At 44.2% G+C, this 14,726-nt stretch overlaps 1 protein-coding gene and 1 pseudogene across 1 annotated transcript in view; both read right to left on the bottom strand.

The window, feature by feature from the left end:
- Enpp6 (ectonucleotide pyrophosphatase/phosphodiesterase 6) overlaps nt 1-14,726 on the bottom strand; it is a 158,209-nt gene that overhangs the window by 127,800 nt on the left and 15,683 nt on the right. The gene's annotated exons all lie outside the window — the stretch shown is intronic.
- On the bottom strand, nt 973-1,498 carry LOC105944619 (annotated as a pseudogene).

Here is a 14,726-nt window from a genome sequence, read left to right as displayed (position 1 = left end):
ATATAGTATGAACAGGAAGAGATGGAATAAAAACCTTAGAGCCTAGTAGAAAGATGTCATCCTTCCTCTTTGGGGTCAAATAGATGCCCAGTTACTGGCATTGAGCAAGGAAAGAAAGCCCAACAAATAGTAATCAGATGTCCCTTCAAAGAAAACTCTGGGTGTCCAGATGCACAGATTGCCTACTTTCTACTGATGCCCTTGGAGGATTATAGACCAACAGTAGGGTAGATTATTAAGTGGAATGGCTTGGCCTGGCCTACAGGGGTAGTTCAACGGACCCACCTAGGGGCCAGAAGTACTTTTGAGTTTGTACATGAGGTGGGGGGCCTCATAAATCATCTTTAATCTTGCTCTTCACAGAGGCAGTAGACTAGCCTGTGCAGTGGTAGTGTTCAAAGAAGAATGATAGTAAAATGTGAGTCATGGGTGTCCTGAGCCCTGAGTGACTGCTGTTTATCAGCCTGCAATGCAGACTGGGAAAAATCAAATTACAGAACTTAGCTTATGGACACTAGGCTGGGAAACATGTTTAAAATATTTTAATATGAAGATTGTTCTCTAAATCACAAGTAGTGGGGGATTAATCAGTGTTAAATAAAAATATCTGCTTCTTTAACTGTACATGAAAATTTTCATCAGATGTAGATACATTTTTTTCTGTATTGATTTGTATTTTGACTGACTAAAACACAAAGGAACATTCAACCTGGGAGGGGGTATGCTGACAATAAAACTCTAATGTTCAAAACATCTTTCTTTCCTCTTGTACTTACCACAGGCTTTGCCATGTCCTGAAAGGATTTGTTATGAAACAATGTTAATCACAGCTTTAATGGATTTTGGAAGAAATATATGATAAAGATAATTGGAATTTGTTTCCAAATAAGTAGTCTTAAGTTTTCTTCTTCTAGAAACCATGAATCTAAGCCATTATTTTTTGCAGCTTTTAAATAAAGTACAGCACTTTGTTTATACCAATCTGTAAGAAGAGGTCAACAGAGAACATCTGACTTTACATCATGACATTATCCATTCAAATCCTTGGTATAATCTTTCTCCAGTAAGAGCATGGCATGCCTGGATACGCCACTGGTGATCTTTAATAGAAGTGGGCTTCCAAAACTGGGAGATTTCTACTATAGTCATGTACTCTTTGACATATTATTAGCAAAAATCAACAATCGAGTTTTCTTTAGGTCTTCATGGGCTAATATTTTGTAGAGTTCTTCCATAGACACAAAAGTCCTTTCTCTGTATGCACTGTCCACAAAACTATTACAAACTCCATGTTAGTATAGTAAATATTCAAGGAAGAACGATGAGATTCTTGGCCACCAAGATCCCACATTAGGAAGCATGTATTATTAATCACTATCTCTTCTACCTTACATCTGATTATAGGAGATGTATGGACAACTTCATTCATTGAAAACTGGGGAAAAATGGTAGCTTTTCCTGCATTATCCAATCCGACAATGATAACTTTGTCCTTCTGATGATTAATGTCTGCCTAGCTAGTAACATCATTGCTGCATTGTCAGTGATGAACCTCACAGGCTACTGTCCTCTATGGTACCAGCAGTAGCAGCAACAATTTTTAATTTAATACTTCAAATAGATAATTGATATTGTTCAAAAAGATAAGTATTCTGGATGCAATGATGCATGACTATAATCCCAGTACTTGGGAGACTGAGGAAGAAGGATTGTATAAGACCAACCTTGGGTACATAGCAAGATCTTGTCTAAACAAGCAAATAAAAGGTAGGTATCAAGACATCTCTGTATCTCTGTCCCATCTTTGCCTGTCATCTATACAGCTGCCTCCACAATATCTAACTGTGATTCTTAATTTCTTATGTATCTTCCAGGGTGTATTACCTACCAGTTGATTTTAGAAAATTCCTTGCTGGGTTTTGAGGTCTCTGAATAACACATAGGTGGTCACCATCTTAGCCAGAGACCTCCTTCTTTGTTGACACAGCTTACTGCTTCCTACCTCCTGATTAAGTCTCACTGGACAGAGTTAAGAATGGACTAGCCTAGGGTAAAATAGTTATTTTGCACAGAGAAAGAATATCATGTTTGAAAAGTTTAGATAATTCATCACTTACATACAGATGATATGCTTTGGAAAATTTCAGACTAGACAAGGCAGCCAAGTAGCATTTTCCAAGAGCTATTAAAGCCAAGAGTGCAAACCTGGTATCTTTGCTAAGGTCCTAATTGTTTCACATGCCTAATCCTTCATGTCACTACATAGGCCCTCTTTGATAGACTCAGTAATAGGCTATCTTGCAAGCCATCTAATTTACAAATGGAAAAATAGATGCCCAGAGAGAAAAAGGGGCTGTCCAAGTTCACAATTAGGCAGGGGCAAAAGTGAAGAATGATCCAACTTAATGAATGTTTTCTTTAGTTTGGGCTGGCAGGGGGATAGAGAGTATTACCAGGCTGAGTACATGGACTGTTAGTGAGTGACTAAAGAATACAGTATTTGAAGGTTTTGTGTGCAATATCTAGAAGAAGAGAACAAGGCCTAGAGGCACCTTAGGCAAACTCTGTGGGTTTCTCAACCACCACATCTATAGACATGGGGATTTCAGCTACTGCCCCTCACTTTCCTCAAACCAGATTCTTTGTCATAAACCATCAGCATCCAGTAGGACAAATGGAAGACAACTTTCTTGAAATGTATGAAATAGATCAAAGTAGATCTGCATAGTCATAACAGGGATGAGGGCTGTAAAGTCTCATGGATCGCCCCTTCCAGTTACCTTTCCCTCCACTCCTGTGTTCTATTGAAAGCCTCCATGAAGCTTCACTACCAGGGGCTGGTACTATAGCCCAGTGGTAGTGTGCTTTCCTTACATATGTAGGCCATATGTTCAAATCCAAATTCTACATCCCACAAAAAAGAAAATCTGAACTACTAGATTCCCAACACCTAGAACATCCCCACACGCATCTGACACTTACTAATGCAAAATTGACCTCAGGGTCCTATCTGTTAAATCCTCTCATTCAGCAAGAACTCAGGACTAGGAAGATTATGTGACTTATCCAGAGTCCCAGATAATTATAACAGAATGAGAAGAAATCTGGTTCCTTTTGGTTTATCATCCACATGGGATTCTTGACTGCTGGGGTAACTGTGCTGTTGCAAGCATTTGTAACATGCTCAGGATGACCTCACTGATGTGGATTCCTGCTGGGCACACCTGGAAGCACTTCCTCTTAAAGACACCCAGGGGCTTCTTCATCCAGGACTAAGACATTGGCAGTATTCCCCTAAGTCCATTCGTGATTTCAGCTTGGGCAGCCCTTTGTCTCAGTAGGTCTGCCCACACATCACTCCAAGACCCTATCTATTGGATCTTTTCTTTTTGTTATCAAGAGGTCTGAAGCATTGATTATATATCAAGTAAAATATCCAGTAACAAGAATCAGATGCTACACATAGGACCTGCTGGAGCCCCAGACCTGCCTAGGTATTTGCCTGCTTAGGCTGTGAACACAATGCCCCTATTCATAGAGGAGAACTCTGAAACATGAGTAGGTGTTGCTTAAACTTAAGAGTCTCTGAAAGAAATGTTAACATGCTGAGTCAGGTATCCTCCAAATTAATTTTAAATGGTTTTAACCCATTTGGGACAGCATTCATGATGAAGCAGGTACAGAGTAGCATGGTCCAAACCAAACTCCCAGAAGCTTTGAAAAAAGTCATATAGCCTTATCAATCAAAAGCATTTCTGGAGGAAGCAAGGGCTGGGTAAGATCCACCAAGGTCTGTCAACCTCAAGTACTCTGAATGAATTTTCTGGAAAGGGCTCCCAGTACTGTAATCAAAGCTTTCACCACATTTTAATTCTTACTCACTACCATAACTACTCCAAAATCATATAAGAAGTTCCCTGTCATTGCCATGGAAGCCAAAAAAATTGTGTGTGTGTGTGTGTGTGTGTGTGTTTGTGTGTGTGTGTGTGCTGTCTGCTGATGGGAGCTTAAATAACAATGTGCCAGGAGATACTATTTTTGTAAATCTTACAATACATTTTTTTTCCCTCAGGACATGAGCTGGCTAGAGCTTTTTATTTTGTTATATCTTATTTTATTTTTAAAAATATTTTTATTTATCTATTTGAGAGTGACAGACAGAGAGAAAGAGGCAGATAGAGAGAGAGAGAGAGAGAGAGAGAGAATGGTCGTGCCAGGGCCTCCAGCCACTGCAAACGAACTCCAGACGCGTGTGCCCCCTTATGCATCTGGCTAATGTGGGTCCTGGGGACTCAAGCCTTGAACTGGGGTCCTTAGGCTTCACAGGCAAGCACTTAACTGCTAAGCCATCTCTCCAGCCCTATTTTATTTTTTATTATTAGATATGGACATATTTTGCATGTAAACATCACATGTTGGTACCACCCTTTCCCTAATTCCTGCCCCTTTGCTGAAGAGGTCTTCCTCATTGGGGATGCAAGACAACCCCATGGGTATTGTGTGTCATGTGTTATGGGGCAACAGTCAGTTATAGGGGGAGGCAATGTCTCTGTGCAAAATGTCCCAACTTGTGGCTCTAACAATCTTTCCGTCCCCTCTTCTGCAAGATTCCCTGAGCTATGCTGGGAACATTTTAAGTCAACTTCAGTGATGGACACTTAGGAGCATCTGGATCTCTGGTTTGGTAGGTGCTGAGTGTCCTCAGTATTTTTCTACATCCCCCTTGTGATGATATCAGCTTAATTGAGAGTGTAATATTCTATCTCATTTTCCTAATTCCTCTGTGGTTTCAGCTGGGGCAGGGGTGTAGTGCACTGGGTTGTTTATCTCCTCAAGTCCAGCTCCCATCTGTAAAAGAGAAGCAGATTCTCCAGTGGAGAGTGAAGTCATCTCCAGTTAAATGGGATAACCAGTATTAATTTAGAGAGAATTATAAGGGCTTAGACACTTTTATAGTGTAAGGTTAGTGGGAGCTTGACAATGGAAAGCAGAATCATTATCTGGATATGATTCTGACTTATTTCCAAGTTCCATATATGATTGGTTACCTTTCCACTGAGAATATCTGTTAGCCAATCCAAGAGCAGTTGGTTACCGCCATGGCTGTGTGCCACTAATGCACTTGTGTGAGCATATTGGCCACTTTCTTCTGGTAGCTCATGTAGCACCTTACAGCACTAGATTGGCTAATTATCTGAAAACTGATTCTCTCTGGATTCCAGTCAGGACTCTTCATGGTCTGTGCCAACAGTGACTGGTGTCTTCAGCAGTAGGTTCTTACCATTAAGTCTGTCTTATTTGTCTTGGGATACCTAGTAGATCTCTCTGATCAACAGCTCATTGTGGGTGTAGACCACATCCTGGTACAGGGAATTATAGGCCAGTGCCAAGGGAAAAAATGCAAAATCCAGAGAATAATGAGAAACAGGAGAAATTTGAGGTTAGGTTTCATCTCACTCTCTCCAGGTCCCTTTAAGGCTTGCTTGAGGGTTCCACCTTTTAGTCTGATTACCAGGATATAAGATTCTATGGTACCAGTTTGGGTTCAGATTTTGTACCCCCCACCTTTTCTCTTCCCCCAAGCCCTGCCCTCCCTATTGTCTGAACCTCAAGATGCTAATCAGTTATGTCAGCAATTTGGGCTGATCCAGGTTAGGAACTGCAGAAAAGTGAGATCATGCGATGATTGTGTTTCTGTGATTGCATGAGTTCACTTTAAATGATCTGTTCCATGTTTGACCATTTTCTACAAATTTCAATGTGTCATTTTTTCTTACTGATGAGTAGAAATTCATCATGTAGATAGACCATCCAATTGGTTATCCATCCATCCAATGATGGGCATTTGGGTTGAGTCCAGTGTTTAGCTGTTATGAATTGAGCAGCTATAACCATTGTTGAGCAAATATCTCTGAACTGAGATGTGGAGCTTTTAGGGTAAATGCCCAGTAAGGTAATAACAGGGCCTTTTGGTAACTCTATATTCATCCTTTTCATGAGTCTCCATATCGATTTCCATAGTAGTAGCAGTCATACTAGCTTACATGCCCACCAACAGTGAATGAGTGTTCCTCCTTCTCTACATCCTCACCAACATTTGTTTTCATTTGATTTTTTTAATGTTTGCTATCCTTACTGGGGTAAGGTGGAATCTCATAGTTGTTTTAATTTGCATTTCCTTAATGGTTAGGGATGTTGAACATTTTCTCAAGTGTGTGTGAGCCATTTGTAATTCTTCCTCTGAGAACTCCCTATTTAGGTCCCTGCCCCACTTATGGAGTGGGTTGTTTGATTTTTTTTTTTAATTGTTTAGTTTTTTGAGTTCTTTGTAGATTCTAGATATCTGGCTTCTGTCAGTGTTATAACTGGAAAAGATTTTCTCCCACTTACTGGGTAATCTTTTGGCACTGCTTATGGTATGCTTGTCAGTAAAAAAAAGCTTTTTAGCCTCATGAGATCTTATTGGTTGAGTACTTGTTTAATTTCCTTGGCTACTTGAGTTTTGTTCAGGAAGTCTTTTCCCAGTCCTACATTGTGAAGCATGCTTCCTTTTTTTTTTCTTCCAGTACTTGAAGTGTTTCAGGTCTTATATTGAGGTCTTTAATCCATTTGGACTTGATTTTTGTATATGGTGAAACGAATGGGTCTAATTTCATTTTTTATACATATGGTCATCCAAGTTGTCCAACACCATTTGTTGAAGATGATGTGTGTTCTCCAGCCTATGTTATTGGCATCTTTGTCATAGATTAAGTAGCTATAGTTGCTTGCCCTAAATTCTGTGTCTTCAATTCTGTCCCATTGGTCTATGCTTCTGTTTTTATTCCAGTACCATGTTGTTTTGTGAATATGGCTTTGTAATATATCTCTAAATCAGGTATGGTGATACCACCAGAGGTGTTGCTTTTGCTGAGGATATTCTTGGATATCTGAGGCCTCCTGATATTCCATATGAATTTTGAGATCATTTTTTCAGTGTTAGTGAAGAATGATGCTGTTATTTTTATTGGTAGTCCATTAAATCTGTATATTGCTTTTGGCAGAATTGCCATTTTCACAATATTAATTCTACCTATCCAGGAACATGGGAGGTCCTTCCATCTTCTTAAGTCCTCCTCTTTTTGTTTCTTGATTGTTTTTATGTTTTCATTATATAGTTCTTTCAAACTTGTCATTTTTTCTTACTGATGAGTAGAATTTCATCATGTAGATATATCATCCAATTGGTTATCCATCCATCCAATGATGGGCATTTGGGTTGAGTCCAGTGTTTAGCTGTTATGAATTGAGCAGTTATAACCATTGTTGAGCAAAATCTCTGAATGGACATATGGAGCTTGACAAACTTGTTAGTATTATTTCAAGGTATTTAATTTTTTGTTGTTATTGAAAATGGGGCAGTCTCTGTATATTTGTCCTTTGTATATACTGATTTTTGTGCATTGATTTTGTATCCTGCCACTTTGCTGAAGGAATTTCTCACCTTTAGAAGTTTTAGTATGGAGACATTCAGGTCACTTATATATAGGATCATGTCATCTGCAAATAGGACTAACTTAACTTCTTCCTTTCCAATTTGAATCCCTTTTATTTCTTTCTCCTGTCTTGTTGCTTGGGCTAGTACTTCTAATACTATGTTGAAGAGCAGTGGTGAGAGTAGGCACCCTGTATTGTTCCCAATCTCAGTTGAAACTCCTTGAAGTTTCCCCAATTAAGACTTATTTGGACTCTAGGAGCTTTATATATAGCCTTCTCTGCATCAATTAAGATGATAATGTGTTTCTTACGATTTATTTTATTTATGTGGTGTACTACATTGACTGATTTCCATATGTTAAACCATCCCTGCATCGCTGGGATGAAGCCTACTTGATCAAGGTGGATAATACTTTTGATGTGTTGTTGAATTTGGTTTGCAAGGATTGTGTTCAGGATCTTTGCATCTAAGTTCATTAGGGATATAGGCTGATAATTTTCTTTCCTTGTTGCATCTTTGTCTGGTTTTCGTATGAGGGTGATGCTACCTTCATAAAAGGAGTCAGGCGGTATTCCCTGGTCTCCAGTTATGCAAAATAGTTTGAGAAACATTGCTTTCAGTTCTTCTATGAAGATTTGGTAGAATTTAGCCATCCAGTCCTGGACTTTTCTTTTTGGGGAAGTTTTTGATTACCTTTGCAATCTCCATGGATGTCATAGGTTTGTTTAAGAGATTAATCTGCTCTGAGTTTAGTGGTAGTAATATGTATCTAGGAATTTGTCCATTTCTTCCAGGTTATTTACTTTTGTGGAGTAGAGGTTTTGGAAGCATTCCTTGATGATTCTTCCAATTATATTGATGTCTGTAGTGATCTCTCCTTTTACATTTCTGATTTTGATAATTTGAGACTTCCTTTTTTTGTGCTTGATCACTTTGGCCAGGGGTTTTGTCAATCTTGTTTATTTTTTAAAAAGAACCAGTTCTTTGTTTCATTGACTTTAAATTTTTTTCCTAGTTTCCAATTCAATAATTTCTACTGTAATCTTGATTATTTCTTTCCATCTGGAGCTCTTTGGGTTGGATACTTCTTGGTTTTCCAGTGCCTTTAGGTGAACAGTAAGGTTACTGATTTGTGTTCTCTCTGTCTTTGTAATGAAGGCATTTAGGGCTATGATTTTCCCCTTATGGCTGCCTTCATTGAATCCCATAAGTTTTAGTAGGTTGTGTTTTCATTATCATTTATATCTAGGAATTTTACAATTTTTTTTTGTTTATTCCACAACCCATTCATTGTTTAAAAGTATGTTGTTTAGTCTCCAGGAGTTGGTGGCATTCTTGATGTGTCTCTTGTTAATTTCTAACTTTAAAGCATTGTGATCTGACATGGTACAGGAAGTTACTTAAATTTTACTGACTTTATGGAGGCATGCTTTATGGCCTAATATATGATCAATTTTGGAGAAGGTTCTGTGGGCTGCTGAGAAAAATGTGTATTCTGTAGAGTTGGGGTGGAAAGTTCTCTAGATATCCTTTAGATCTAGCTGATCTATGATGTGTTGAGCTCTATTATTTCCCTGTTGATTTTCTGCTTGGATGAGCTGTCTCTTGATGATAGTGGAGTATTGAAGTCTCCAGCTATGATGGTGTTGGTGTTTATTTCTGTTTTATTGTTGAGTAGATTTTGTTTCATAAACTGTGATACCCCTGTGTTTGGGGCATATATATATATATGATTGTGATGTGCTCATGTTGGATCATTCCCTTCATGAGTAAGAAGTGACCTAGTTTGTCCTTTTTTATTACATTTGGTTTGAAATCTATTTTATCAGATGGTAGTATAGCAACACCCACTTGTTTTTTATTACCATTACTTTGGAATATGATTTTCCAACCTTTCACACTGAGGAGGTGTGTATCTTTAGTGGTGAGGTGGGTTTCTTGAAGACAGCCAACAGAAGGGTCCAGTCTTTTGATCCATTCTGACAGCCTGTGTCTTTTGATGGTTGAGTTAAGACCATTAATATTTAAGGTTATTACTGTGAAGTTTGAATTAATACCTGCAATAATGAGGTGTTTTATGGGGTTGGGTGCTTAGTTGTGTTATGTACTGTTTTGATCCTGGTCTGTTTTGGTTATTGTGATCTTATTGTTGGCTTTTCAGATTGGTTGTTTGGCTGCTCTGTGAGGAATATACCCTCAAGTATTCTCTGTAGGTTTTGCTTTGTGTTCATATAATTATAGAGTTTACTTTTTTATTCCTGAAAAGTTTTTCTTTCACCATGCATTATGAGGGATACTTTTGCTGGTAAAGTAGCTTGGGTTGGAAGCCATGGTTTTTTAGAATTTGAAGTGTTCCATTCCAGGCCCTCCTGGCTTTTAGGGTTTCCATTGAGAAATCTGATGTTATTCTAATGGGATTGCTTTTGTGTGTTGAATTATTTCTCTCTTGCTGCTTTTAACATTCTCTATTTGTTTTCATTGTTAAGGGTTTTAACTATGATGTGTCTTGGAGAGTCTCTTTGGTCCTGTCTGTTTGGTGTTCTATGGGTTTCTTATATTTGGATGGGCCTCTGTTTTGCAAGATTCAGAAAATTTTCTTCAATAATTTTGCTGCGTATATTTTCTATGCCTCCGGTCTGGATTTCCTCTCCTGCTGGTATGTCCATGATCCAGATGTTTGTTAGTTTTAGAGAGTCCCACAGTTCCCTCATATTCTGTTCACTTGATTATTTAATTTTAATTTTTATTTTTTTATCTTTTTCCAGTTTTTATTAACATTTTTCATGATTATAAAAAATATTCCATGTTAATACCCTCTTCCTCCACCCTGCACTTTCCCCTTCACTTGATTTTTTGAACTTAGCAAAGTTCTTGGCCTCCCTATCATTTTCTTCTGTCCTATCTTCCAGGGCTGAGGTTCTGTCTTCCACATGAGGAAGTCTGTTGGTGAGTGGTTCTAGAGACCTTTTCATAAATTCTATCCGATTTTTGTTTTCCGCTGTGTTATTTTGTATAATGTCCTTTTTTTGAGGTATGCTTTCAATTCGAATTCTGATTTTCTTGATGCTTCTTGCAGTTCATTCTTGCATTTGATCAAGTTTTCACTAAGTTTAATCAACTGGTTGTTGAAGTCTGTTTCTTGACTTACTTTCTGTTTATTCATATCTCTTTGGAAGGTTCTCACATTTTCTTCCATCAAGTTAAGCCTGTTGTCAAAAGCTGAACACTGTAGGAGATGATTCTGTTTAATTTCATTGACATGATTGTTGGTTCTTTGGTAGTTTGCTTCAAGATCAGCGATTTTTTTTTTTTTTTTTTTTTTTTTTTTTTTACTCAGGGTCTCATTGGTTATTGTGTTTTCATTTTGGGAATGAATTTCTGTTGATTTCTCTATGATTTCATTGGAGGCTTCCTTAGTAGGACTAGGCATCTTTGGTGGGGATCTTTCAGTTTTCTGACTTTCATTGTCTTTTTTGCATTGTTGTTTACCCATTTCAGGAAGACTCTTTATTTTATTTAGAAGGAATCAAGTTTGTGCCCCTTGACCTATTTACCCTCTGACTCAGGTGAACAGGAATGTTGGCACTTAGTGTCCAGTCAAGATACCAGAGCAAAAAACCTGATCCCACAGCTCACACAGGAGTCAGGCCTCCCTGAGCAATGCATAATGGGACCTACCAGGACCAGGGAACTCAGAGCAGTAAGGGAACAGGGACCTGGCCTGCTTCATGCTGAACCTTCCAGAACATGGACCAGTGCAGACAACCTAGACTGGGGAGTTGGGAGGAGCCTAAACACTGACCAGGCAGGGAACTCAGACCTGGGCTGTGGGAGGGGACCAGAAATGGGTCCTGCCTACTCATTCCATACCACTGCTCCTGCTCTCACACTGTCCATGCAGGGAACTCAGACCCAAGTGGTGGTAGGGGGCAGAAATGGATCTGGCCTGCTCACTTCAGACTGCTTCACCTGCCCACACACTGACCACACAGGGAACTTAGACCCAGGCTCCTGGCTAGAGCTTTTTTACAGCTTCTGTTGCCTTGATGCCTTGCCTACTTTGTCTGCTTTCCCAGCTGCTTAGTCAGTGCTCATTACACACACTGTCTGCACATGGGAAAGCAGAAAGATATAGTTAGGTGTCCTTGGGAAATAACTGACAAAATTTAGTGAAAAGGACTTCCGGTCAAGATGGCGACCGCCTAGCTGCTCTACAAACAACAAGGGGAAAAAAAGGTAAGTATTCAAGGGAAACTCGGAACTTTTTGAAGAGGGAGGGCACAGATCGGGGTAAAAGAGGGAAGCACACACCCCCGCGACCCACGGCCCGCCACCCCGCCCTCGCGAATCCCCACATTGGGTGCGGCCCGGCGCCTCAGCGGCCCAGCGCCCCGTGCGCACCAAGCCCCACGCGCTCCAGCGGCCCGCGCGCACCCCACAACCCCTGTGCCCCACGCCCGCGCACCCCCAGGCCCCCCCAAGCATACCCCTCCCCCCCAGCACGCCCCACGCTCCCTATCCACATGCAGAGGCGCAGCCCTAGCGAACTGAAGCTTCCCGCGCCCCGGGCGACCAGGCCTGCCTGGCGCCCCCACGCCCCCTGCGTGCCCCAGACCCCCGCGCCCCACCCCTGTGCGCCTCCAGACACCCCCCCCCCGCGAGCCCCACCCCGCGCGCGCCCCACTCTCCCTATCCACACTCAGCAGGCGCGCCCCAAGCGCCCCACACCCCAGGCGCCCAGGTGTGCCCCAAACCCCTGCGCCCCCGTGCGCCCCGAGACCCCAGCGCCCCACCCCCACGTGCCACGAGCCCCCCCCCACGTGCGCCCTGCCCCCGCCCCCGCCTCCCCCCGCACGCCCAATGCTCACTACCCACACAACGCAGTCCTGCTCCAAGCACCCCTGAGCGTCCCGCACCCCGGGCGCCCAGGTGAGCCCCGCGCCCCCCGCGTGCCCCTAGACCGCCATGCACCACCCCCGCGCTCCTCGAGCCCCCGCCCCCCCGTGCGCCCCACCCCCGCCGTGCGTCCAGAGTGCCCCGCGGTGTCCTGCAGCGTCCCCCAGCGTCCCACGCTCCATCTTACCTCAGTGTGCTCCACACACCCTGCAAGACCTGGGACACCCTTGACCCCCTCCCCCGCGCGACCCCCCCCCCCCGCGAGTCCAGAGCACCCCGCAGGCTTCCCGCAGTGTCCTGCGCCCCCCCCCCCGCACCCAACTGAGCGCCCCGCGCTCCTAGCCGTCCACCCTCCCCACGCGCTCTGCACCTGCGCCCCGCGCCCCAGAGCATCCTCGCCCTGAGCCCTGTGCGCCCTGAAGCGCTCCCTGCCCCCCCCGCGCCCCGCCCCGGCGCCTCCCGCCCCCCCACCCCACACGCCCCTCGTCCCCCTGCCGCACGCAGCCCGGGTGCCCCCGTAGTCCCAAGTGCGCCCCTGCGTGCCCAGGCATGCCCGTGCCCCCTGTGCCCCACCCCCACACATCCTGCACCCCTGAATGCCTCAGCGTACCCCACCCCCCCTCCACGTCCCGCGCCCCACGCGTGACCCCCTCAACCCCCCCACAAGCCCCGTGCCCCCGTGCGTCCAGAGCACCCTGCGGTGTCCCTTGGCATCCCGCACCCCAGTGTGCCCCGCGCCCCCTCCCCCCACACGCACCCTGCACCCCCCTGCGCACCCCGCACACCCCCCACGTACCCTGTGCCCCTAGCCCCCTGCGCCTCCCGCAAGCTCCTCCGCACCCCCCTGTGCACCCCGTGACTACCGCACGTGCCCCACGCTCCCTCCCGTGCCCCCCAGGGGCCCTGCACCCTGCCACGCCCTGCACACCCCCTCTGCATGCGCACCACCCCCCCCCGCACCAACAGCGCACCCCTCGCCCCCTAACAGATCAGAGAGCCCCACGGCCCCCGCCCCTCCAGGCACCCCACCCCACGCCCCCTGAGCCCTGCCACCTCCCGCACACCCCACCCTGATTGCCTGGTGCCCCGGCGCACCCCGACCACACCCGCCGCCTGCCCCACTCGCTCCATACACATTATCGCAAACCGCACCCCCTTCTGCCCAACCCGCCCACGCACCCTCTGCACATCCCGCATGGCTGTGCTCTGATTGGGCACCCACCAGTCACGGCTGCCAGCCTGTTGCACTCAAGCTGAGACCTCCTACCTCGCCCTTGTTCTCTGATCCTGCGAGTAGACCAGCCACGTGGTGCTCGGTTCGCAGGCCTGTGGGGCGACCCCTGCCGTGAATAGGTGGCTGCCATATCCCCTGCTGCTGTGTTCACATCACTTGCCGCCGGTCAGCTTCTACTGTGTCCTGATTCCGTACCCACATCATCTACCTCTGGACTATGATTACACGTGCAGCGGGCCCACCCCACAGCAAGAGCCACATAAGTCCACACTGAGTCACTAGCGCCAGCACAGCTGCCATCCCCTACCTGTACATCGCCACCCAGCCCCCACTCCCCTGAGGCGGAAGAGCATAGACTGTTTACAGACCCCAGTGTACCCAGCCATAATCTAGGCACCTTCAGGGCTTGCTACCTCACTCCCCTTTCAAGCTCAAAGGCAGGTAGCTTAGGTGCATTACTAGGTGAGAATTCAGGCAACTTTGGTGCCCCTGCCAGGCTATAGGTAGGCGGCTTTAGCAAGACTGAGCAAAAACTCAGGCTGCTTACAACTGCCCCAGGCTGCCTTGGATTCGCATTAAGCTAGATCCCAGGCTGCTCAACCCACATACCTGCCCATACACTGACATGGGTAGACCACAGTACAAAAGAAATAACACGAAAAATAAAATGGAAGAAAATCCAGACAGATCACCCAGTCCAACAAGGATCACAACTAACCAAAACATAGAAGAGTGTTTAGGATCAGAACATCAAGTGGAAGCAATGAACAATGCAACCCTGACCAAACTACTGCTAGAACTGACAGGAAAGCTACAAAGGATAGATAATCGTATGGATGCTATCATCACTAAGCTAGAGGAATATGATAACACACTGGAAGGAATTCAAAGAGAGCTAAGAGAGTTGAGGGAGAGTGAAAAAAAAGAGGACCTTAAAAATCAGCTGGCCACACTAAATGAAAACATAAAGAAATGCAAGGATGATTTCCAAGAATCAGCAAGAAAATCAGAAAATGAGACAAAAAGGGAACTGGACAAAGTGATGGAAGTGATACATAGGAAAGTAGTAGAAAATGCAAGTAATTAATTAATTACTTGAACAAGTCCAAAACTCACTAG

This window comes from Jaculus jaculus, chromosome 1, assembly GCF_020740685.1.
Source record: "Jaculus jaculus isolate mJacJac1 chromosome 1, mJacJac1.mat.Y.cur, whole genome shotgun sequence".
Taxonomy (NCBI): domain Eukaryota; kingdom Metazoa; phylum Chordata; class Mammalia; order Rodentia; family Dipodidae; genus Jaculus; species Jaculus jaculus.
This window is presented reverse-complemented; position numbering and strand designations above follow the sequence as displayed.